The sequence below is a fragment of the Podarcis liolepis genome, assembly GCF_965112155.1.
Source record: "Podarcis liolepis genome assembly, chromosome: 17".
Taxonomy (NCBI): domain Eukaryota; kingdom Metazoa; phylum Chordata; class Lepidosauria; order Squamata; family Lacertidae; genus Podarcis; species Podarcis liolepis.
In genome coordinates this window covers 23,763,801-23,790,498 of record NC_139571.1, presented here as the reverse complement: position 1 = coordinate 23,790,498, position 26,698 = coordinate 23,763,801, and the positions used below count along the sequence as shown (strand labels likewise).

The 26,698-nt window shown below is 40.9% G+C and overlaps 1 protein-coding gene across 32 annotated transcripts in view; it reads left to right on the top strand.

Annotated features, from left to right (window-relative positions):
• The window catches only part of PTPRD (protein tyrosine phosphatase receptor type D), a 1,139,460-nt gene that overhangs the window by 354,996 nt on the left and 757,766 nt on the right, over positions 1–26,698 (top strand). For all 32 annotated transcript variants that reach the window (XM_083482170.1, XM_083482159.1, XM_083482163.1 and 29 more), the window contains one exon: positions 4,069–4,112. The gene's annotated coding sequence lies outside the window, so the exon portion shown is untranslated. The remainder of the gene's footprint in view (positions 1–4,068; positions 4,113–26,698) is intronic.

Genomic DNA, 26,698 nt, shown 5'->3' with positions numbered 1-26,698 from the left:
GAGGAAACTGATATAATTGTATATAATCTTATACGGTCCACTATAAAAGTCTTGCCTTTTAAAAGACTGTTAACTTCAGAGTTTATTGTTGCAGTAGTTGCAGTGGATTGACTGTCATTCAACTGCCCTGCCAATGTTATTAGACATAGGCCAGGATCCAATGAACTACTTGAGCCATGTCAAAGACTTGGAGGTGCCCATGACCCTGTGCCAAATGGCATAAGTGCCTCTGCAAGTTCTCTGTGGCATGGAAGACTGCTATTTGCAAAGCATAATTCCAAAACTCTTTGAGTGTACAGAACTAATTATATAGTTCTTTCGATCCTGGTGTTGTTTTGCTTCCATTTTGAAAGCTATTATGGGAACAAGAATATCAGATAAAGTTTATTTTGCCTTCCTTGTCTGCAGTATCCTACAAAAGAGAGAGAGAGAGAGAGCTGGGGGAAGACATCTTCTGTATTGTGATGTATTTGAAACATACCCAGAAAATGCAATACAGTAGATGGCTAAGGATATGTTACTTCCAATGTTAAGGATTGAATCCTATGCACACTTGGGACCATAGTATACGACTTGACTTTTAGCAGAGCCAGCCGAACTTTGAGGCAAGGTGAGGTGATTGCCTCAGGTGGCAGGATCCACAGGGGCAGCAGAACCAGCGTCTGAGAAATATGTCACCCATGGCTGCTGCCACAGGACAGCAACTATGGCAGTGTGTTCCCTGGAACTCCCTCTGTTGCCTCCTTGGCAGCTCCCACCACCACCACTACCATGCAACCTTTACAGCAAAGTAATGAACAAAACTATCAGCAGTTAAAAACAAACAAGCAACAGTTTTGACAACAGGCCACAAAATCACACAGAAGTCTGCTTTATGTTGTTTATGAACCACCAGAAGCATTCATCTGTCACTACCTGAGTTGTTCAGATTCATGGTGGTCTAGATTGTGGCATGGGGAGCATCCGTTATTGTTCTGCTATCTGAGGAGTCATCGGTGTAAAAATCACGGAGCCAGATTTTGGCCACCTTACATTTTGTGCTGGTTCCCTGAGCCACTGGTTTCAATTTAGAAGGTGGGGAGAAGATAACTATGGATTGTATCCAACGGTGGTGTGACCAATCACTCATACTCACTTGGAGGCCTCTGTGTCCCTGAAAACCTTCTCTGGTGTGCTAGGGTTCCTCTGAACAGTGTGAACTGTGTAACAGGGGAGTGCAAAATTGCATGCATGGTGCGTTTTGCTTTAACAATCTTCCCTAGTCCTCCTGCTGACCACGCAGATGCTTTTAATTTAAAAGGAACGCGTGAGAATAATCTTTTAGAACTATATTCCATTTCCAACCATTCCTCATCCAGAAATGTACTTGCCGAATTAATGCAGGACATGTTTTACACTCGTCAATGTGTTCCATATAGATATTGATCAACAAAGCCAGCAAGAGAAGTTTTGACATATTTGACAAGTGACAAGATCAAGTCACTATACTTAAAGGTGAACTGCAAAGACATTTTAAAAACCCAGATCCTTAGAGGAAAAAAATCAAAAATCTATATTTTGTGTGCTGCATTGAAATTTCCAAGACGTAACATATATAACTACAGCAATATTTTTACCAATACAGCAGTTTCATTAGTTGCAAAACATGTACATTGTTTCAGTAGATTTAGATGCAAATTAGATGGTACCAAAGTGTTGCTCGAGAGCAAGTAGGCAAATGCCTCCCTGCTTGGCTGTGAAGCCTTGCTTTTGATGCCAAAATAAACTTTCTCTGTGCAGAGCACCACTCTCCCGTGGCTGGCTCATTCACTGGCAGAATCTGTGAGTGGGCGATCCTTAAACCTTCCCCAGCAGAGTAGTTTCTTGATGCCCAATCTGCGCCTCCCCTCTCGGTGCGGAAGCCTACTGCACAGGGAGGGCATGGGTAACGGAGGACCTCTCTCCTCCCCGCTTTGCCCAGGCAAGGTGTTCTGGCACCGCCTCGCCTCCTCCGAGCCCTGAAGCTCCTCTCCACTGGAGGTGTGGTAATCTCCTCCGCTGAGGAGGTGCTGCTTCCCACGATCCTTGGGGGCTCTCTGTAATCCATTTGGCTTTTCCCTTCTCGCCCCTGACCCGATGGAAGTTCCCTGACATGCATGTTTACAAAAAAAAAAAAAAAAGTAAGTTCCACTGAGTTAGACAAATGGTTATCAGTGGTGTAGCACAGGTTGCCAGCTTTGGAAGAGGGAAGTTGCAGGGCTGAGCCAGTTTACGATTGCTGTATTTGCAACTTTATTGACTCTCCTTTCTGCCCCAGCCACTTAGTGCAGCAGCACCACCCCATAAGGCCCCACCAGTTGTGGGGGAGATTTGGGTTGTGACCTTGGTATATAAAGGTGATGGCACAGGAAATGGGTAATATCACAGGCAACAAAACACATGGAATGAAATGTATTTGTTTATTATTGTTGTAAGAAAATGACTTTTCTATTCCTCAATATGTAAACAAGTCTCAATTTTATAGTAATATGGTGGGAGAATGTTCAGAACGGTATTGCTTTTGCAGTATTTACGAACAAGCTTCCTTCCGAAGAATTATTGCAGCAAACTTGCAATTGGATAATACTCTCAGAAAATGGAATTTTCATATCTCATGAAGTATTGCATTTGTTTTTAAAATCTTGAAATTATTAGATTTGTAACAAATAAACTCATGAGAGTTGAAGTTTTCAATATTTTCAGCTAGAAGGTTTATTCCTTAAATAAAGCAGAATTTATGAACAGTGATAGCTAGAGTAAAAAGTGCAGGAAATAAGATTAGACTCAAGGGAAAGTTATGTTTACCAAATGTGTGGGGTTTTTTTGGAAAACTCTAATCTGGCCTCATAAGATTGCTGTACACAAAAGAGAAGTCAGTGTGTTTCTCTGTTAATCAGTTGGCCGCTATTGTCCCCATATGCAATTCTCTCACACCCCTTTTTGCCTTTACTTTTATACTGACTCACCTATCTGTTCCATGCATTGAGACTGTGGAACTTGTGCTGTCATACTGCAAGTCCCATCATCCCCAATCACTGCCCATGCAGACTTGGGTGATGGGAATTGCAGGCCATCACTGGTAAGGTCAGAGGTTCCTTATCATTTCCATATGCTCACACCTTTTGTGGCATAATAAGTTCATTTTTTGTTGTTGTCCAGAAAGGTCATTGTTTCCTTTGAAATAAAAAACACACTCTCAGGTAACTTGCATTGTGCTCTCTGTGATAAACACCTGCATCTGTAGCTATATCAGTGCTATTGGGCAGGAAAAAAAATCTGTTTGAAAGATATTGGTCAGGCCATATGGACAGCTTTTCACTCCAGCAATGGATTTCACACAGGTCTGTTCAGAATCTGTGTGCATAAAATGCACAGATTCAGGCATGGCATAGGAGCATTGTACATGTACCGTATTGGCCTGAATATAAGCCTCACTTTTTCCCCAAATTCTGACCATGAAAAGTTAAAGTGTGGCTTATATTCGCGACCTTATGGTATGCAGCCAGGAATGCAGGGCAAATAGTGCCAGGAGCACGGCAAAGTGGTGCCCGCCCCATGCGTATTCCCCATCCTCTCCTCCAAGGCCAGGAAGGGAGAGAGAGAGGAAGGGGAAAGGCCATTGGCAACACAGCGCAGCAACCCCCCCCCCCCCAACATGCAGCCAAGAGCAGTGAGGAAGGGAGTGGCTTATATTCGGGTATTTTTCCTATTTTTCTCCCCGCCCCCCCCCCCCATTTTAAAGGTGCAGCTTATATTAGGGTGCGGCTTATATTCAGGCCAATATGGTACTTTTTCCCAAAAGGAAGAAAAAACTGTAAATAGAAGGGGATGAGAATTCCTTAAAAAAACATACAACCATTGTATCCTTCAATTGCATTCCGTTTGAAATTTTATACTTTTATGGTTTTTATGTTCCCAAGTTACAGAAGACAATTGGAATTTTTGTTTCATTAAAAAGGAAATAGATTTGTATACAATTCTGATTATTATTGTTAATGAAACGTGATTCAAATACTGATTAAAACAATGCACTTTTTTCTTTTCTTTTAGCTCTCTGTCCTGAGACACAACAGCAGGATGTGCCTTGGAGAAGGGTAAGTAACCCAGTTTGGTATATGTAAGAGGGCCTCGGGGTATATGTTTAGTTTGTCTGTTGATGTATGTGTGTGCAGTAGATACATTTGATCTAGCTACATTATATAGAGATCATTTGGGGGATCTTTTATCTTTACCAAACTCTGATACACTTGGTTTGTGTGTGCTTTTGGAGAAAAAAAATATTTATATTCAATAACTAATTTCCCAAAACGTGATGCACTCCAGCCATTAAGTCTGTAGAATTCAAGGATACAACCACAAACAGAATGGCAAGGAGGGAGTGATAATGTGGTCAGGAGTTTATTTGGGCTGTTGCATGTGCAGCCTCCATCCTCCATTTCAAAATTACCACCCTGAAACCTCCTTCCTGCAATAGTTTTCCTTCTAAAAAAGTTCTTCTCCAGGTGCGTAATATAGTTCTAGGCAGACGTAAGTCTCCAGAAAGTCTGGAGAAATTGCTTTTAATACAATGATTGAGGTTAGCAGAGGAAAGGAAACAGGTGCTTCAGGAAGTTATTAGGAAAGCCGGAAGGCAAGAAGACAGAATCCTGAGAAGAGGTAAGAATGGTTCTTATTCATAGCCAATCTCCAGCCTCTGTTCAGTAACCGTTGTATATCCTAAATTCTATCCCTTTTGTGCAGAACACACAGAGTTAACTTACAGATGTTCCAAAACAATAGCCCTACTTGCAGTTACGTATAAGCTAAACAAGCTATAGCTTAAGGCCCCACTCTCTTGGGGGCCCCCAAAAAAATTAAAGGAAAAAAATTAAAGGGATGTACATTTCCAAAATATAACATAAAAAACAAATAAAATAAAACCTACATACAGCAACAGTGTTTTGTGTTGTGTAAGCTCCTATGATGTGAGTGATGGGCCCCGCCTGCTAGCCTGCTCCCTAAAATATCACTGGTTTGCTCATTTCTATATATAGGGTGCCTCCATTCTGCATGGACTTGTTGCATGGCAACAGGTGCAAATGGCTTTAGATACCTATTAGGTCGATAAATTACCATATAGCGTATATTCAACACAAAAACAGAGACAATTTGTTGTTGACAAAGGACAGCTGGACATATAAAGGGCTCCATTACCTTCAGTAGCTTAGGGCCTCATCAAACCTAAATCTGGTTTGGGCATTCAACACATCCAATATCAATTGTGTGAAGAAGGAAGAAAGGACCGTGTATTTGGGAGGCTATCTATGGCAGAGTGAGTGGCCTGCCAGCACACGAAGGTTGTCCCCATGAGGTGGATGAACACTCGGCCCTGGAGGGTTCCAGAATTCAGTAGCCTTTCCCACCCAACACATAAGGACAGTCCAAGGATCATGCAAAATTAACCCGTGCTGCTTTGCTCTCCTGCATCACCAAATACCGTATCATTGCATGGGTTGAATATGATTCCTTTATACCAGGGGTCTGCAACCTGCGGCTCCGGAGCTGCATGTGGCTCTTTTACACCTTTGCCGCGGCTCCGGGGCGGATACTAGCGAGGGGAGGAGGCGCATTGTGCGCCCCGACACTCCCCACTGTGGCAGGCACTGTACCGGCTGTGATGTCGCATGGGGGTGGTGCGTGCGTTAGTCACGCACCATCCCAACGTCACCTTCCCGCCTGCTGTCAGATCAGAGGGCAGCAGCGCGCATGCTTTAAATGTCACAATGGTTTTCGGAAACGGGTCCAAGTGGCTCTTTTTGTCTTAAAGGTTGCAGACCCCCTGCTTTATACACTGTGATGTTTTCACCCAGAGGCATCCTATGTTGGTCAGACACATCTGTTTTGCTCAGCAAAGGCCCTCCCTACCTCTATTTCATTCAAAGCAAACCAAATAAGCCAAGTGACAAATATTACAGTCTGCCAAGCATCCTTAATAATGCATCTGCGGCATAAAAGCCTAAATATTCACAGTTAACAAAAGTGACCGTGCAACACTCGTGCATTTGAATTTTTGGATTTTTTTAAAGGTGGTCAACCAGAAAAATGGTCATTGATCCAAGCTATTACATATATGAATATTTTAATTTATTATGGGTTTTTATTTTTTTAAGAATGTCACACTTAGAGATTTGTATCACTTATATTTTGGTTTTTTAAAAAAGGAGTGATTGAGAGCGCAAATATTTTATGTTTACTGATCTGAAAGATGCTGTTCAATTCCTGTATTTTAGGAGTCACATCATCCTTTATTTTTAAGATTTCACTTCAAGTATGTTTACTGGTAAATAACATTTGCGGCTGGAATTTTTCTTGGCCATTGCAGCAGTTACAAATCAAATATTTTCAAGCACTTAAATATATGATATGAAACCTGATCCCATGGCAAAAGTAAAAGGCTATTATTAAAAAATTAAAAATCTAAAATAATCTTCTCCGGTTTATAATCATAATACTGGGAAATTCAATATTTCTGCTCAAACAAAGAGGCTGGTAGACATATTTACAAAAGGCCTTATGATGTTTGCAGTTGACTTTGCAGAAGACAACATTTATAAAACCTTTACAGTGCCTGACAGGTGCCATGAATTCTCCTGAGGATTACTATATTCAGATATTGTCTTTCATTTGAACTTCAAACACACATTTTGCTAGGGAGTGTATTTTAATAGCTTTTGGAAATTAAAACCTTTGTATTTGTGTCATTCTAATATTCTCTATGAATTTACTTTTGGGAAACAAATTGCTGCAAAGCTAAATGCAATTATAATTTTGTTTAAGTAGAAAAAATGAATAAATGTAATAAGGATACACAGGGGAAACTAAGAAACATGAGTAGTTTCTGTGACTGTTTCTTCGAAGAAAGAAACAGTGAATGGGGAAGAGTTGTAGGACTCCCATTTTTTTTAAAAAAAATGCACAGCAATCTAAACAGAGTTTTCATAAATTTGGAAATCCCAGTTTTACATTACAAGTACATTCATACCTCGTGTTGCATTTGCTTCAGGTTGAGCGTTTTCAGGGTGCATCCCGTGGCGACCCGGAAGTACCGGTAAGCAGTGGCGTAGCGTGGGGGGTGCAGGGGGGGCCGGCCGCACTGGGCGCAACATCTGGGGGTTAGGGTTAGGGGGCGCAAATCCACGGGTTAGGGGGCGCAAATCCACGGTTAGGGGGCGCAAATTACTTGCCTTGCCCCGGGTGCTGACAACCCACGCTACGCCACTGCCGGTAAGGGTTACTTCCAGGTTTCACCGCTCGCACATGTGCAGACGCTCAAAATGACGTCATGTGCATGTGCAGAAGTGGCGAATCATGACCCGCGTATGTGCAGAGGCACAGAAGCAGGTTGCATTCTGCTCATGTTGTGAACGGGGCTCCGGAATGGATCCTGTTTGCAACCAGAGGGACCGCTGTATTGTTATCATTATACTACATCAACTGACGTACTTAAGTGGCACTGATTTCAGTGGGGCTACTTCAAATATTAGAACTCTAGATGTTTTACAGACATATGAATGATGGTAGACAGATCTTACAGGGCAGGGTGCAATCCACATAGCCCTATTCAGATGATTAAAAAGTGATCCTGGTCACATGATCACTGCCTAGGATTAATTTGCTAATGCTGGCCAAGAAGCTTTGTAGGCTGTGAATTTGAACCATTCTAGTAAAGCAACATCATTAATGATAACAGACACATGAATCTCTCAATAGCAAAAGCTTCATCTTGCCTGGTTATCACTTTTGAAGCCGAAATGGGTCAGTACCCACATATTTTAAAAGACTAAATTCTCCTGTGTAAGCCTGCCCATCATTTCAGGCCACCTGGGGCAGTTGTCTCGTATACCCTTCCTCCATCTGAAATGTGGCTGGTGGGAACATATGAGAAAGTCTCCTCTGTTCCTCTGCCTAGCCTGTAAAATCCCTGCCCAGATCATGTGTCTGGCTCTGTTTCCCACAACATTCTGTCACTAATTAAACATTCTGGCAACAATAATTTCAGCAGGACTTCAGCATGACCAGGGTTTTATTTCATTAATATTGACTTTTCTCATGTTTGTTGTTTTATAAGGGGGAAAAACAAAACAACCTGCTGCCCTCTGTCAATTTATATGCTTTTGTTTTTACCTGATTGTTTTTAGTCTGCTACATAAGCCACCTTGGGTTTTGGACTGAAACAAAAGGACAGGATATTGTGGTTAAAAATTAATGAATGAATAATATCAATCATTTCATCCTCATGCAATCGATCACTTCTCCTAAGCACTGGTTTGCCAGCATATTTTAGCCACCTTATTCTGAAACTTTATGTGCTGGGTGAGCTCTCAGATATAGGAAATTCTACAGACAGAGATATCATATTTTTTAAACACTTGAGATGTGAAGTCTGAGCACTTCACCCAACATAACAATAAAAAGTTACTTGACGAGATTTCCAGAAGACTAGCTGTCGTTATTCTTCCATAACAAACTTATTAAGTGAACTTGGAACATAAGTCAGTATATTCCATCTCAATTCTCATGTTTCTGTTGGACATGGCAATTTTGCCACAATCATTTTGAATGGCAGATACATTTGAATGAATCCATTGAAACCTAGGGTTCATTCTTGCATGGGAACTGCCAAGTCTCACTATATCTGCATCTATACAAGCAATGTATTCACATATGAGGAAATGTATCCATGGTGACCTCAGCATGACTACACATTTGAGGCTGCAAAATGACCCTTTTTCAGCAAGATGAAAGAGGCATGACTGAGCCATCATTGCTCATGACGTGGACAATTTCACCTCTGGTCAAGCAGTCTTTGCAGGTGTTTGTAACAATTCAGAAACCTGTGAATCCTATTTGACCAGAAACAATAATCATGCAAAATAACTGGAATTCTGAGCAAGCCCAGTGAACAATGTCAGTATTTCAAAAGCACAGGCCCACAAATTGGCATCTTCTGCCATGTCACCCTCATATATGTAAAAACTCAGGGACACCATTTTGACCAGTACCGAACCACCTTCCTATGCTTCATATTCTCTTGATTCCTGTCTTACCCTTTGCTCTTATCATTTTTTAATTTGCTTCATAAAAAAGCATTGAGAACACATCAATGTACTCCCCTTTCAAAACTTTTATTGCATGGAAGGGAGTAAATGATAGGAGAAAGAAAACAAGATTTCTGTAGAGGGAATAGCACCATCTTTGAAACTCAGCAACAGGTCTCCAGACTGGGGGTGCATCTTAGCCATTGAGGCCAGACTGAGGCCAGTGGTAGCTTTTTATGAGCCCTCTCCAGGCTGCCAAGGCGGGCTAACATTTCTGCCAGATCGAGCTCCTCCTCTTCCCCAGATGGGAAAGGAGAAGAGGGCACTTGGGAGAAGCCTTCACTGCCTTTCCAGTATCCTCAAGTCCATCCCTGCCATTCTTCGGTGTTAACCTAGCAGGGAAGCCAAAGAAATCCACTCAGAAATGTCCCACCCCCAAATCTTACCCAGGGAAAGGTGATCCCTCAAACAGACAGCACAGAAAAGGAGAGCCACATGTACAGTAATTAACCATGTGGCCCATTCCCAGCACACAAGCAGCTCCAGAAGATATGTCTGCAGTCTCCACAATGACCATGGGTAAAAAGAGCTGAATGACTAAGCAAGGAGGCTCAGAAATTACTTTTTTAACAAAAATCATCTATGTGGTGGGGTTGTCCTAGAATACATTCAGGCCCTGGGCAACAACTGGGAAACACCCAACCAGTGTTCAGACAAGTGGGCTGAAAAGCCCAGCTCCCACAATGCCATCAAAAATCCAGTCATGGAGATGAAAGAGTTGAGGGGTGGACCAGGCAAGGGCTCATATAGTCTTGGTCCTCCCATCTTCAAAGCATGATATGCATCAGTGTGTATCCAAATGTCATGCTGGCCTGCCCTCTTCTTTGAACTCCACCCTGGCCTCAAAAGTGGTCCTGCTGCCTGATTGCGATGTATATCACTCAACAAAGTGGGGTTTCTCTAAGCAATGTCTGCCTCCTGTTCCCATACTTTAGCAAAATATTCAACAGTTTTAGCAAAACATTCAACAGCTTTCCTTTACTTGGCAGTGAAATAAAAAGTCTGGGGGTCATTTTTATTTCTTCACACACAAAAATTACCCAGTCGTTTAGACTCCCTTGGAAGTTCTGTCTGTCAAAAAAAATGACATTGTATGTCAAGTGACACCTGAAATGAAAGAAATCTAAACTATAGCAAAACCGAACACTTGTTCTGACATTTAAAAGATGTGCCCTCACAGCTGCTTGATTTCTGTTTAAAAGTGATTAAATGCTTCAAAGCTGAAATATTTTATACTGTATTTATGGTATAAAAGTATGCTATTTAACTTTTGAAAAACCTGAAAATGATCTTTCTCTGAGGCAGAACTGCTGCTTGCATGATTCGGCACAGTAGAACTGGCATAGATGTTAAACAGTTCAGTGTTAATTACTCTGAAATGTAAATAACTGGACTCCATTCTTTGTTATTATTTCTTTGCCCTGTATTACATCTATCACTTAAAAAAAAATACACCAAGCAAATAAAAGAAAATTGAAAATAAGTACTATTTTTTTTAATTTGCCGCACTTAATCAATATCAGCCATAAACTTGTGTGTAGTTAATGTTATTGTAATTCAAACACTGCACTGGCCTTGCTACTGCTATATTCCAGGCTACACTCTTCTTTAAAATTCTGATTAGAGTTTGGTGCTTTGATTTTCCTGGCTGAGCACTGCAGCCTTTGACAGAGAATTCTAATTGCCTCTTATTTATCTAAAACATTGGTACAGGTAGCCAGGGAAGTATAAACCTATGGAAGTGAATGACAAAAAAATAAAAAAATAAAAATGAGTTGGTTGATGAATTCACAGAAGTACTAGGGTATCTGCCCCTCTGTTGGTGGGCACTATTCAAAGCAGACTGGAATTTAGAAATTCTGGAATATACTGAAAGCAGTTCAACTATTTAACAAAATGCTTTATAAGGTGCACAAAATCTCCAGATGACAATTTCAGTAGAGCTGCAGAGCTGGAAGAGATCTGAAAATAATAATAGTTTGTTTCCTTGCCCTGAGTCAAGTGTCTTCCATGCTTCTGTTACAGGGGGATAATGTACTAGAGAGAGTTTTCAAGAGAATGTTTGTTACAAAATCTAAGGCAGAAAACTTGAAAGTGTGTGTGCTATTTTGTGGCATTTTGGTTGGCCTTATGAAGCCATTGCCCTAGTAAGTTTTTTAGATTTAGTTATTGTCTCATGACTACTCTCTACCTTTTCATTGATTTGTTCCTCTATTTGTTGAAGTGGGTTATCCGGTCTTGCTGTTTCCATGACTTCTTTATGAAAACAAGTCATGATGGGCTTTGGAATGGTATGTTGTTTTGCCCTGAATAGGAAAGAGTAGTAAGAAATGCAGACATCTATGGTATTGCATGGTATGACTTGGCCTTCTAGACTTTTCTAAAGGGTAGATCTGGAACAGGATAAAACTGATTAGAGTTATCCAAAGCAAAACAACATTACTTATTTGTCATTTTTGAGGCCCCTTTTAAACAATTGAAACAGATAGTAGGATACATTCAACTTGTAGTGGCCACATATTTTCAGCTCCCTTGAAGGGGTAGGTATAACTATGGGTGAGCAGATGATTGACATGAACACTTGTCTTATCTATGAACTATTATGTGGACTTAGAAGCATATCTTTGTATTGGGCTTATTTATTTGATTATTTAGAGTTTATTATGTTTGAGTTTGAAGGAAAAAAATATTTCCCTCCCATGTTTATGGACCAATGGAAGTTCAACCAACAACAGTGCATGCAGGGAGGGGTTCCTTGTATTTCATTCTGCTAGCTATTCATCTTCAGTGTGCGATCTTGTCAGGTGCTCTCTTTTTTTAGAAAGTAAGTTTACTAGAGCTACTGAATTTGTCTTATCTGTCATAGCAGAATTATTTTCCAAGAAATGTGTTTAATTAAGCATGTACTCCTCTACCGGAACAGCTATCCTAAATCAAGCTGTGCTTTTCCAGGTGTTCTCCCAGTGATTTAGAATGCTCTTAATCATTCTGCACCTCATTTTCTCTAAATAAAATTATGCTAAAGTTTCCAAGTTGTCAACTTTACAGGATTTTACAGGTAGATTCTAGATCATTTCCCAGCAACAGTACAATGGAGATATGTACAAATAGCTAGGATTGTGTTAGGTGTTGGCTTCACTGGCACATGAGAAAGCCCATATACCAGCATGGCTTATTTTTCTAGTTTGTCAGCTGACATTAAGCCAGAGTTCCTTGGTGTGAACACAATGGGAAACTCAATACAAGCCAAGATAGTTGTGTTGAAGCTGGGATGAGGGGAGGAATAACAAGGGAGTATTTTGCCCTGATGTTTGTTCGCAAATGCATAAACCATGGCTTATGAAAACTGGTCACCTCCAGACTGCAATTATGAGAGGGATTCAATTGCATGATTGGAAGTTTAGGTTTGCACAATTAAAGTGGATTAAAGTGCTCTATCACTTTGGTGCAACAAAGACTTTTTGTAGTTAGGAAAGTGATAGGAAAACACACTAAATGGCATAGGACGGTGATGAATTTCTTGGAAAAGACATAAGCATCTCACAAATAAATCAAAACAGATCTCAATAAAGAACAGACGTCATATTATCTCCATGCAAGCTGTGCCCGTGAATGATCCCCTCTGCTGGACCACAGAGTTATGGATGTCACTGTATTCAAAGTCACATTCCTGGGATTGCTAACATAACAGATGACACACATCTGATTATTTTAATGTCTAAAGGGTGGGGAAAATGCTTCTTGCCTCATTTCCATCAAATGGCCACAATTAACAATATTAATTTTAAAATAGTAAATAATAACCAATAAAACAGCCAATGAATAATATAACTTCATGGCCAACAAGTCAAAGAAAAGGAACAAAGATCAAATACATTCTTAAGCTGCAATGTTTTACTGGTCATTGAAATGTGACTAGGTCAGGCTCTCAACAAAGGGCACTGCATAACTTAGCCCCTCACCCACTTCAGATGACAGAAGACAGTCAACAAAATTTCAGATGTTAAGTAGAGCACCTAAGCATGTTTATATGTCAAGAGGTAAGACATAAAATGTATTTATCCCATGCTGTTTAGGGGTTTAAAGATTATGACTAGTACTTTCATTTGGGTCCTGAAAACAAACTGATCATCAGTGAAGGTGGAATGACTGAAGTGATATTGTCCCAGCATCTTACCCTGGAAAACTGTCCAGCTGCTGTGAATTTTCTGGTCAATTTTCAAGGCAGATCCACATGGCAATAATCTAATCTGGATGTAACCAGAGCATGAGCGATTATGCCTGGGTCTGATTTCTCCAGGGAGCTGCTTAGCTGGTACTAGCTGAAGCAGCTGACAAAGCATTCCTGGCCGCTTTCACCTAGGAATTCATTATCAAATCTAGATCCAGAGGCATTTTTAAGCTGCTCAGCTGATTCTTAAGGAAGTGTGCAACCATTTCTTAAAACAATGAAACCATATCAGCCGAATCCCAAACAATGCTACCTCCATCTTGTCTGGATTAAGTTTCAAGTTGCTCATTCACATCCAATTCACATCACTGATCCCAGGCCAGGCACTGGTTCAAAACTTCTCCCAAGACCCGAAAAGCAGGTGAAAATGAGAGACATTTATTCGGTCCAGCAATTTGGATACCTTCAACCAGCATTTTCATATAGATGTTAAACATGGTAGACACAATTGGACCATGTGGCAGCCTAAACCAAGGCCATTGGGTAGAAAGTATTTTATCACCATTTTCTGGATTCTTCCCTCTCCTGGAAGGACTGGTGTCACTGACACTGTATAAACCTCTCGACCCCATTTTTGTAAAGCAACCTTTTGTTTTCCAGTACTGAAATCTGCCAAGAGAACTAAGAAAATCAATTTTGTACTCCAGCTGTCTATGCCCCAATATATTATTTGTTTGTTTGTTGGATTTATTACTTGCCTGTTACCTAAGAATGTTTCCAAGCAACTCATATTTAAAAACATAAATACATTACACCATAAAAAGAAGGAAAGTCATATGAAACATTAAATTTTTAATAATTTAAACAACACCTGCTAACAATAAAACATAATCAGCTTAGTCCATCAAAGGACTGGGGAAAGCTGCCAGGTGGTTCTCACTGTGGGGAGAGTGTTGCACATAAAGGGAGCACTGAAAAAGCCTTCTCCCTTGCCATCAACTTCCAGGCCTTCCTTAGAGGAAAGACCCAGAGAAGGTTCTCACATGAATTAGGGTCACTCTCTAGTCCAGCTAAGGCAGTTACAAACCCAGGCCAGAAGCCATACTGGTGAGTATCCAGTTACCTCTAGAAAATATTGGATTTCCATACATAAAAGTCATTATACAGTACGATAGATATAGATAGATAGATAGATAGATAGATAGATAGATAGATAGATAGACAGATGATAGATTTGTTGTTGTTTAGTCATTTAGTCGTGTCCTCATGGACCAGAGCACGCCAGGCACTCCTGTCTTCCACTGCCTCCCGCAGTTTGGTCAAACTCATGTTGGTAGTTTCAAGAACACTGTCCAACCATCTCGTCATCTGTCGTCCCCTTCTCCTTGTGCCCTCCATCTTCCCCAGCATCAGGGTCTTTTCCAGGGAGTCTTCTCTTTTCATGAGGTGGCCAAAGTACTGGTGTCTCAGCTTCAGGATCTGTCCTTCCAGTGAGCACTCAAGGCTCCTCCAGCACCATGGACTCCATGGACAAAGACAACAGGCATATAAAATATAAGACAGACAGACAGACAGACAGACAGATAGACACACACAGTCATACCTCCACTTATGTGTCCCTCTGCTTACATAAACTTCGGAATATGTAAATGGCAATTTTTCGGGATTTTGCCATGCATGCATGCATGCGCAGAAGCGCTCTACCGCCCCCCACGCATGCACAGAAGCGGTCCCTTCGGTTGCAGAAACCTCAGGATCCGACCAGAGCTCCGGAACGGATCCTATCTGCACCTGGAGGTACCACTCTCTCTGTGTGTGTGTTGTGTGTGTGTGTGTGTGTATGGCCGAATTCATTTTGGCACCTGAGGTGGATGCCAAAATGGTACCTCCTTCTTCCTCACCAGGGAAGAAGGGATGAGGGAAGATCTACATCAGGACCAAGAAGGGAAAGAAAGATAGACATATGATCTGTTGCCCCAGTGGATCTAGCTCCCTGAGGCAGTCATCTCACCCTGCTTCTTGGTTGGACCCGTCTTGAATAAAGATCTACATTGGGATCCACTGCCCCTGTGGATTTTGCCATCTGAGGTAATTGCCTCACCTTGTGTCGTGGCTGAGCACGCCCTGATTCTAGGATTAAGGGCTGTTTGTTTTTCCCTTCACTCTGCTCTTTCTCTTCTTTAATATTCCTGAACATGGTAAAAGAATAATTTTATTCCAGTAAAGAGGAAAATATTTTTAGGGGGTCGGAATCAGCAGAGTGAGAGGAGAAAAATAAAATGAAAAACAAATATTATTGCACGGATCATTTGGCTTTAAGATGGAGGGTTGCATTCATTTTGAATTATGCAATATTGAACCTCTTGCTGAACAATGGACATGAAAACTCCTTCGTGACTAAAATCTTTGCTCTTGGGCATTTTTAGATTTCCCAACAGCACTGAGGGGGATTTATGGGTGACATTACATATGATGTACTCAAAGTTTTCAGTGGCAATAAAGACTTTTAATCAAACAACCAATGAACAGAAACAATTAACAGGCCTGAAGGTAGGAAGATGAATGTCAATGTTAGCAACATGTTAGGCAATTCTTTTGCCACAAGACAGTTGAAAGAAGAAGTTAAGAACTGGGTGGGATGGGGAAGGGGGGAATTTCCCCTCAGCCATTATGTGAACACTATCAGGGGTTGAAGTTCTCAGACCACTGTTGTTCCATGAACCACAGATAGGGAACCCCTCAACTGGAGCGCCATCGTAGTGTTGGTGGGTTTCATTGAAAGCATCATGTATATCATTCTAAATAGGAACCCGTGACTTCTAGAACTGTCATTTCTCAGAGTAATGCTTTTTCTTTCTTTCTTTCTTTTAACTCCAGTTCTGCCAACCGCCCACATTCACTTTACTTCAAATATATCAGAAGTTACCCGAAAGAACTTACAGGAACACAATGCCTCAGTGGAAACTGCAAAATAGCCTCCATATAAGCTATTTTACTGTGTCCAGAAGGCTGACAGAGATCATATGACTCAGAGGAGGCATAATGTAGCAGGATGATAGTGAAAATGCCAAACAATGTGGGGATTAAAGTCAGGTGAAGCCTATGTTTTTTGCCAGGGGCCATTCAAAGACTGTGCTAATTTTATTTTCTGCTGTCTTCAAGATCTTAATCAGAGGCATTCTAGTAGGCATACACTTTACAGTCCCTGTGTAGTTTCAGATTTTGCTACCTGCTGCTTTAGCACTTCAAAAATCCTCTGAAGCTGAATATCACAAAGAATATCAGGCAAACGTTACCCCCACCTCCCCTTTCTGACTGAACCATGGTAATATAATAATAAACAATTTAAATAAGTTTATCGGTTCTCTTTTGGAGGGCAGTGGAATAGGGAGCAGAGTTTATAATTACATTTTGATCTTTCATAGATTTATGTTTGCATAGGCTCAAGGAACTTAAAAGATTGTCTTGTCAAGCCCCTGCCTCAAGTATTAGCCGTAATAGAGTAAAACCGAATATCATTTGTAGTTGGAATACCACTGCACCATGGTGGGCATTAAAACATCCTGTAGCAGGCAAAACAATTATGGCAATTTGATATGAAGTGCAGCTCCTTTAGCTAGCTCACCTTTCTCCAGTGCATTGTTTCCTCACTTGCCTTCAGCTACTGATTGCATCGCTTTGCATACCAGCCCCTCCACTGCACATTCGCACCCTGGACCTCTTCAGCCACCCCATCCATCTGGGTCTTGCAGCTGGGCTCTTCATGTACGCTTCTCACCCACTTTGCCAGCAGCTGATCTGTTTTATCTATCTGCTGGTTATGCTGCTGCCTTTGTTGCTGGTTCAAGGAGTAATGCTATTCTTCCCTCCATTTCAACTCAGGCACACCTCACTCACAGGTTTTTCTCTGGGAAACACGAATCCTACTTCTGACACCAGTGTTGCACTTCATCCCAGTTTCTAAGCCGTGTGAGATTCTAGGCACTTATCCTGGATTTGTGTTTCCTTTGGAGTGAGGTATAGAGTAGACTGGGTGGTCTTTATGATATATGGTTTATTTACACATAAATAAAACCTGAGCATATGATGGAGGGGTTCACAGCATTAACACCCCCGAAAGAATATGACTTCTCTCATAGATGTCACTTGGAGAAGTGCATACAAGGGGATAGAGCAAACTTAGCTCTTTATAGATTTTTAGATAGGAGAAGCGCCATTATCTCTCAACAACTACATGCCCACCTAAGCAAAACAGAAAATTCCCAGTGTGTTGGTAAGTAGTAGCTACTGGCACTTGCGTTCTCAGAGCAGCAGTGAGATTAATAAATATCAAGCTTTTCATTAATTCGCCTTGTATATTTCAGGAGATAAATATGACATAAATAAAACAGCTGAAATTTTTGGATTTCCATTCTATTATGGGTGACTTAAAAGAAAAAAAGAAAAGAAACTCCTTGGAGGATGGCAAGACCCCCTCCCTTGGCTGCTTCTGAAATAAGAACTGAGCTCCAAGAGAAATATGTCTGCGTTTTTCAGCTCAGTCTCTAGTGGAAAATAAAAATGACAAAAGCTCTTCATAAAATTTAACACAGGTAAGGGGGGAAATTTAGACACAGTAAGGAACATGGGCTGAACAAGCAAACAAAACAATGCAAGGATGTTATAACTGCAGCTGGCCTGCTGCGTATGAGAGTTGCCACTAAAGCAAAATCTGAGGTAAATTTGAAGGTCTTTGCTGATACAAAATATCCATAGGAGAATGTGAATAATATTGTGGGCGGGAGGACAAAAAAGCAGGGATCGAGGAGGGTCAGTTGGGAAGGGAGTTCCTATTTTCATCTGAGAAATTTTGGAGGTTATGGAAGCCGCCCTGAGTGGCTGTGGAAACCCAGCCAGATGAGCGGGGTATAAATAACAAATTACTATTAGTAGTAGTAGTAGTAGTAGTAGTAGTAGTAGTAGTAGTGGCACCAGCATCTCCTCTCTCTTGCCAATCAACTGTCCAGCAAGAGGAATGGGAAACCTTGCAATCCCTTCAAAACATGCTAGCACATGAATTTATATCAGAGCCAAACCAAATTAGTCCTTTGTGCATAGGAAGGCAAGAGCTTATGATCTCATAATGAAATTATTATAACAATCTAAGTTATATCTACCCATTATTGCCTTAATATGAAAGTGACTCCTAACACACAACGCTGAGTGTTAACCAAACAATAGTCACATATTACTTCTTTTGAAAGTTGCTTAAATTTCACCTTGTAGTAATCTACAACAAATGATCCGCTACATTACCCAAATTCTTGATCTACCCCCACTCTTTTTAAAGCTATGGAATGTGAAATGTATTACTTAATAAGGCAGAGGCGAGGCTTTGTGTTTTGTATTAAGATAGATTACTTATGTGAAATGAAAATTAAGATCATAAATCAAAACAGCTCATTACAAGTTCCTTGTTTTACTGTAATTTATCAGTTGTACTTCTATTTTTTATTGTTTGGGTATCTAGCCTATGCCACTTATCCCTTTACTTCATCACTAAATCTTGCTGCTAGATATTGGTTACCTATCCATGAGCAAATGAATTATTGCCAAATGACTACACAGCCTGCCTTCATCACAGGCACTGGGTATGGCCAGGCGGGGTGGGGAGAAGCTTCAGCTGAAGTAAATACCCACAGTGAGAAAAATGAGCTAGATACCAAATTTCTTTGAAATATAACCAAAGACAGTATTTCATTAGGGATGCTGTATCGTTCCAGTATTGCGCGTGCGCGCGCACACACACACACACAAAATGAGCATGTTACGATTCCAGGCCTTTAGTCTTTCAAGATTTTCAGAGAAGGAATCTTTCTGAGTTCTCAGATCAACTATCCTCTAATAATGGTGCTAAAGGAAATCATATTCTTAAGAATGTACCTTTCAGGCAATTAAAAACTACAGCTCTCTAGGATCAAATCAGGAGCCGGGATGGCTTTCGTCATTCCGAGACTGTACCTGGAAAATAGGGACACTTGGAGGGGATCGCTGTGGTCTAAACCATTGAGCCTTTTGGGCTTGTCAATTGGAAGGTCGGTGGTTCAAATCCCCGCAATAGGGTGAGCTCCCTTTTCTCTGTCCCGGCTCCTGCCAACCTAGCAGTTTGAAAACATAACAGTGCAAGTAGATAATTAGGTACCGCTGCATCAAACAGTGTTTCTGTGCACTCTGGTTTCCGTCACGGTGTCCTGTTGTGCCAGAAGCGGTTTAGTCATGCTGGATAAACAATAAGCATTCCTTAGCATGCAGGGTCTCCTACGCTTATTCTTGCTAGTGTTCAGCTGCAAGTTCAGAAGTTAGTGTTCTAAATTTTGTGGGGAACCTGTAGGTGTACAGGAGACAGCCTGCTTCAGACCACCTCCCTCCAAACATGTGGGGGTCTCCCACCCCCCTCCTGGCCCACATGACTGAAATAATGTGAAAGGAGACTTCTGGAAGCACAAGAGGGGGGGAGGGGAGAGAGAGAGAGAGAGAGAGAGAGAGAAGCTTACTAGTGCAATAGTAACAACCTTTTGTCTTGCATTTGTACCACACATACTGTATGTATGGACCGGCGGTCACATACAATATAGCCTTTGTGATTTTCCATTAGACCTATTATACCACATTTGTAGCTTTGCAAACTGACAGTAGCTCCTAAAGTGTGTTTATCTTTTAAGGTAACTATGTTTTATGTATTTGTGTTCCAGCGTGAGAAAGTACCCCTGACTGAATACAGCAAATCTCTTTGCAGGAAATGAATAAACAGCATAAGTACCTTTTCCCTTAAATTTAAAGCCCATGAATATTATGAATATGCCAAACCACATGATCTAGTACTCAGATCTCTAGAAGTTCGATTTTTAAAAAATGGCCTCTGCAGATTGAAAAGTTATATAGTTTTCTGTTAACTTTCCAGGACTTTTGAGGATGAATACATATGACTATTTTAATATAGTATTTGTTTCTGCTTCTATCTCAGAGCTTTTAACAGGTCTGTATAACATTTGGTATATGCTATCCCAGAATCACTTATACATTTGTCTGTAAGTGCAAATGACATGCTACATAATTTATCCTGAAAGTTTAAAAAAGGGGGATTTTCTTCTAGAGACACTCTATGGATCTGTGCATAATGTAATATGGACAGTGATGAATGACTCCTTGTTCAGCCTTTGCAATACACTGTTCTGAATGCATGAGCCTTTTTTATATGAATGTAACTGCATATAAAATAATGTGTTAACACTTGGATTTTACAGTCAGTGCTATTTTAGTTCCACTTCACTTTTGTAGTGCTTCTGGTATTTTGATGAGTTTTCACTGAAGTAGTGTTATTGATATATATAGATAAATAGACAGATAATGGAAAATTACACTAAAATATTTAAAATTCTGATTCAAATCTTCCTGCTGTATAAACATTCCTTTCCTCCCAAAAAATAAGATAAAAAGATTGCATGTATGTCATCCTAATAGTAATTTGGAAACCAGCCCAGCTGAATTTATTAGGACTTTATTTAAAGTAAAGATGTTCAGGATTACTGATGCAAAACCAAGTATGGTTGAATTGTGCAAGAAAAGGAGTAGGGTGGGTCAGTAATAGTGCATTTTGTTTCTTTTTTCTTTTTTGCATGCAAGAGGTCCCAGTTTCAATCTCTGGGATCTCCAGATTTGATCTGGGAGTGAACTCTGCTGGAAACTCTTCAGAGCCATTGCCAGACTGAGCTATACAGTGGCCTGTCCGATAAGGCAGTTTCTTACGTTCCTGTGTTGTGTGGCTTTCAAAACCTATTTCCATTACCCAGCTAACCCATAGCTGCTGCTTCCACTGCCATGGATAAGAAATTCATTTAGAACTCCTAATCAGCATCTTGTGTTTTGCACATGAGCTGCGAGCGCTCAGATCACATTGCATCTTCCTTCAGTGCAGCATAGAGACATACACTACATAACTCTTGTTCCCAAAGTTGCGTTGCCCTTGTGTGCTTTCATTAAAAGCCCTTCAAGCAGATACACTCTGCTCTTAGCGCCTGAATAGAACCATATAGACTTGAAGCAAATTTCATACGCTCATTGTTGGCATTTTCTTAGCTTTTTGGAAAGGAGCCCTAAGGCAGAAATCGTATGCATCTGGATTTGGGAATATGTCATGCCGAGCTCAGTGGGACTTACTTTAAAGTACACATGTCTGGGATCACACTGCATGGCACACTTCATTTTATAAAAGCAGGGTAGTAAAAGGTTGCTTCACCCTTTTAAATACAGAAGCAAGTCTGAACTTGGCACTATTTCTCCAATTAACTTCATACACAATTGAATTAATTTTAATATAAAATGGGTAATCATGCCCTTTTAAAATCCCCGCACTGTGCATCAGCACTGGAAGCATACGGATGAAGAAGGCATTATGAAATATTACCTGTCATGTGCAATTCTATGAATGTTTACTGAGCAGCACTTGACCTAGGATGCAGCTAACTATGAAAGATGGATTTCCAGCTTCATACAAAGTGCTCCATGTAGCATAAAAAATAAATGTTCAAGCTGATCCCCAGGATGGGGAAGAAAAAAAACAACCTACAAGAAGTCGCAGAAGCATATAGAGCGTGTAAAATGAAAAAGAAAACGACGAGCAAGGGGGTGCTAGATAACAATTGGAAATGGGCATATATGCCCCACCCGGCTGGTTAGCTTTTGTTGGTTTTTTTAAATAAACAAGATAGAGTTAGCTATAGAGTGTGCTGTCTCACACTGCATGAGTAGAAGGCAGTTTGTGCAAGCAATCATTCCCTTCCCTTCTTTCCTTCTGATGACCCCATTGTGTATCTCCCTTAAAAGCTTATCTAGGGGGTTGGGGTGGGCTATTGTGCATTGTGAGCTGTGTGTTATGGTGCTGAAATGGGAGGCAGAATGACCCAACACAGGTAACCTTGGATGAGTGATGCAAGACTCTGCCCAGTTTGGGGCAATTCCTCCTCCCATCGCAGCTTCACAAGTCAAAGCTCATGATGTTCGGCACAATCCATGGGGATGCCAATAGTTGAGCTACCCCAGCAGGCTCACTCTTGCTGCTTATCAGCTGGTTGGCATTACAGCAAGCCTCCCTTACCAATGCACAATGGGGAGCACACTTGGGATCTCTCAATTGTGCATTGGCAGCCACGTGTCTACTTGCCCAGTACCTGACATCACGTACGATCACATATCGTGTAGGACAAGCAGCCCTGGATTGGGGGAAATGGGCTTGCAGGCCAAATTGGAACCCATGCCAGGCCTAATTAGGCCCAAAGGCCAGCGTTACACACACACACACACACACACACTGTGGGCAAAACTTGACAGGTGGGTGGGGAAACCCACCTGCTAACGTTCAAATGAAGTTGCTGTAACCACCAATTAACTGATCAGCCGCTACAGCAACCTTCTTCGAAGGTAACAATCAGCTGATATATTGCTGGCATTGAGTGTCCTATATTATATATATTCCATCTCATATGATTTGTCTACAAAGATGCTGCTGCTGCAATACAAGATTATAGTTTTAAGGAAGCCGGAGATATGCTACTTTGGTACTATGAGGCAATATAAACTGCCTTTGGGTAGAACGAGATAAAGCAAAAATTGGTGATACTGCTATACCCATATTATTGTCCTATATAACTACAAGATTTAATCCAGCTGCCCCAAGTTTGTCTCCTGGAGGAGACAAAGCTAGGAGCTTACCCTGGCCTTGCTGTTGCTTTTTAGGTGTATTACACCATTTTCAGTGCAAAATGAGTCAGAGTATTATTGTCACTAGTCCCATATAAATCACTGCAGTTGCATGCTCCCTCAGAGTTCAAGGCCTCAGTGAGTTCTGCTTCTTAGATGAGTAACTTTACAGCATGAAATTCTGGTATCATCCCATATCAGAGTTATCTCCCCCGAACAGGAAAAAACAGTGCAACCTCCAATGATTTGAGCAGCTGGCAGTAAGGATCTTGATTTGATCATGTTGCTTTTCTAGACAGACTAATTGTTCTGATTTATGGTTATCACCTGTATTTCATGGGTGCTTGCTTCCAGCTCTAATTAATGGATAATTTTCAACTGCTGAAACTTTAATTGTCCCCTGAATTTCAAAAAAAAAAAAAAGGGGGGGGGGAAGAAATATGGCTCTGGGCAAAATGAAGTTCCTCTTATGTGACCTTTTGATGGGATTTTATGGGTCAAAATACTAATAGTGATTATAACACAAATAACTGGAATCATAAATAAGACCTAATAAATAGGAGGTGGTTTAACTAATCTGAATGCCAGCAATATGGCAATGCTCTCTCTTTCTCTCTCTGTGTGTGTGTAAAATAAAGCTGACCATTACCTTGAGAAGTCAGGAAAGGATAGCCATATTAGCCTGGTGTAGTGAAAATATTGAATAGTCCTGTGAAACCTTATGAAGTAATATATATCATGGCATAAGCTTTCAGTGAGCAAAATTCACAGTTTTAATGCATGATACATTAGTGGTCCACAAAAGCTATTGCCACCATACGTAAGTTTGTAAGTTTGCTTGTTTTACCAGTTTTTATTTATATATATATATATATATATATATATATATATATATATATATATATATATATAGTGATACCTCGGGTTAAGAACTTAATTCGTTCTGGAGGTATGTTCTTAACCAGAAACTGTTCTTAACCCATTCTACTCATGTAAAAACACGCTGATTCCCGGACCGTCCACAGGCCAAATTTAGAAGGCGATTGGGCCACATCTGGCCCCCGGGCCTTAGTTTGCCTACCCATGCTGTACAGTGGTACCTCGGGTTACATACGCTTCAGGTTACATACGCTTCAGGTTACAGACTCCGCTAACCCAGAAATATTACCTCAGGTTAAGAACTTTGCTGCAGGATGAGAACAGAAATCGTGCTTCAGTGGCACGGTGGCAGCAGGAGGCCCCATTAGCTAAAGTGGTGCTTCAGGTTAAGAACAGTTTCAGGTTAAGAACGGACCTCCGGAATGAATTAATTACATAACCAGAGGTACCACTGTACATCCTAGGATCCTTTCCCTAGGATCCTAAAACCAAAAGTGAAACCACTCCCTAGATATGCAGAATCTGCCAGGCTGGGCAGGATAGGCTGCCAGCAAACAAGCCACACACAACACCGTGTCAGGCACCATGGCCTCACCTTGTTGAGACAAACCAGGAGAGAATAGAGGCGATGTGAGCTAAATAGCATGTGTTGGCAGAATTGAAACTGAATGCTCAGCCTCCCTTTCTTAGGTGACACTTCGGGTATGGATGGCAGTGCGAATGTTTCAGAGGCATAGCTGTCAACCGTCCCTTATTTGGCGGGAAAGTCCCTTATCCCAGCACCGTGTCCCGCTGCTGTCCCTTATTGATGATGTCCCTTAAATTTCTCGTGTTTGAAAGGAAGCAGCTCCTCTGCCGGCCAGGGAGGAGGGAGGCTCCAACTGTGTTGCTTGGCTGCGTTGCTCACCCAATAAGGAGTCTAAGACTGACTGGGGGGTGGAGCTTGCATGCCTTGTGCCGATCCCATGTTGCCTGGGAACTCGCCTTTGCTCAGCGCTTCTCAGCGGAGAGGTGATGGTGGTTTTCCTTGCTGCACCCCCTTTGCCGGTTTGCTGCGCTGTGGGAACCACCACATGAGGCTTCGTTTGGCTGCTGGGCTTTCTGCCTTTGGCTCGGGAGCTGGTTGACTAAAATCCCTTATTTTGGCTGCTGGTCCCTTATTTTCGAGGCTGCTGGTCCCTTATTTTCAAATCTGTAAGTTGACAGCTATGTTCAGTGGATCTCTTTGCAAATGAACAGTGACAGGGGGTTCACCCTCCCCTATTGTGTGTTTTTTCTGCATAGTTTGTAGAAAGCAAGAGCACTCAGTGTGTAATGGTGTTTATGATCTAGCTGGTATTTCCCTGCAATTGTTGCAGTACAAACAAACTGTATTCATGGCTCAGGAGCTGCCTGAAGTATTGCCACTTCTCAGAGTCAGCCTTGAAGGTGAAGTGGACAAGACTGGCGGGCTTTTGTGTGGGTCTCTGGAATGTGTTCTGAACATCATCTAATACTTTGACTTGGCTAGCTTACTTGCTGACACTGCAGCTTACTGTGAGAGAATGGGGCAGAGTTTTTACAGTTGTGCCGCCGAATTGTAGAATTAAACTGGCGTTCGATTTCTTACTGGGTTCCCTTAAAAATACATCTGAACATCTTTGTTTTCTTGAGTTGGTTTAATTTCTCACACTTTGTACTATTATATAATCTAAATAATATGAGAAAGAGGGAATGTGTGCAGTAGTTTTTATATTTATCTATTTCTAAGCATTTAAAACTGCTTTAAAAAATACCCAAGGCACACACAGCTATCCTCAAACACAATACTGATTTTTTTGTTCTTGGTGCCGTTCTAATGGCATGACAAATTACGTACCCTCCAACATCCCACATGAAAAGATGGACATTCTATTGCCCTAGAATAGAATGCATTTTAATTAATAAAAAAAAGCTTATATATTTTTAACAGGATTTACGTACCACTTAATCAACAAAAAACCTCTATGTGGGTTATAGAAAACAATAGAAAATGTTTATTAAAATACTGAAAAAAATCAAACAGAGAAAACTAGTTGATACAAACTTATCTGAATTTAACTAATTCAACAATTATGTACTTAATAAGATTTTGTGTTAAAAATGACATGTTTAGGATTGCCTAAAGAAAATTTAGGTAAGTTGCTGTGAAGGTGCCTGCTCAGTCTTAATTTATGAATATTACTAAATAATTAAAATCCACTTCTGTGAAAATAGTTCTTTCACAATATGTTTAATTTACAAACAAAGAATGCTAGCTTTGCACCTGTAATTTATTGTACGTACAAACCTATCATGATTTAAGGGAAAGCCCTGGTTTTAAAGGTGTGTGTTTCATTTCAGAACTTCAGTAGTCTCTCACCTTGAATACTGTCTCCTCTTGAAAATCCTACTGACTCATGAAGTGTGAACGTGGCACCATTATGCAAATAAATCCTTTCAGTCAAAAGGACATGCAGATCATAATCTCATTTATACTGCATACTTTATTTTAGAACTTTTTTTTTAAAAAAAAATACATTTGACTGAACTGTGTAACCTGCAGGGGTTGTTTGCAACAGAAAGGCACGCATTAAAATAAAATCCCTCATAACATTTCAAATGTTTTAGCTGGCAGCCTCTTGGCACCAAAAAAAAATATAGATTTGGCCTCCCTGACCTTGATTAAGTCATGCCACTCACTGCTGGTTGGGTGTGTTCTCTCCCCTAGTGCTCTTTGCCAGAGCCTGGCCTTTGCTGA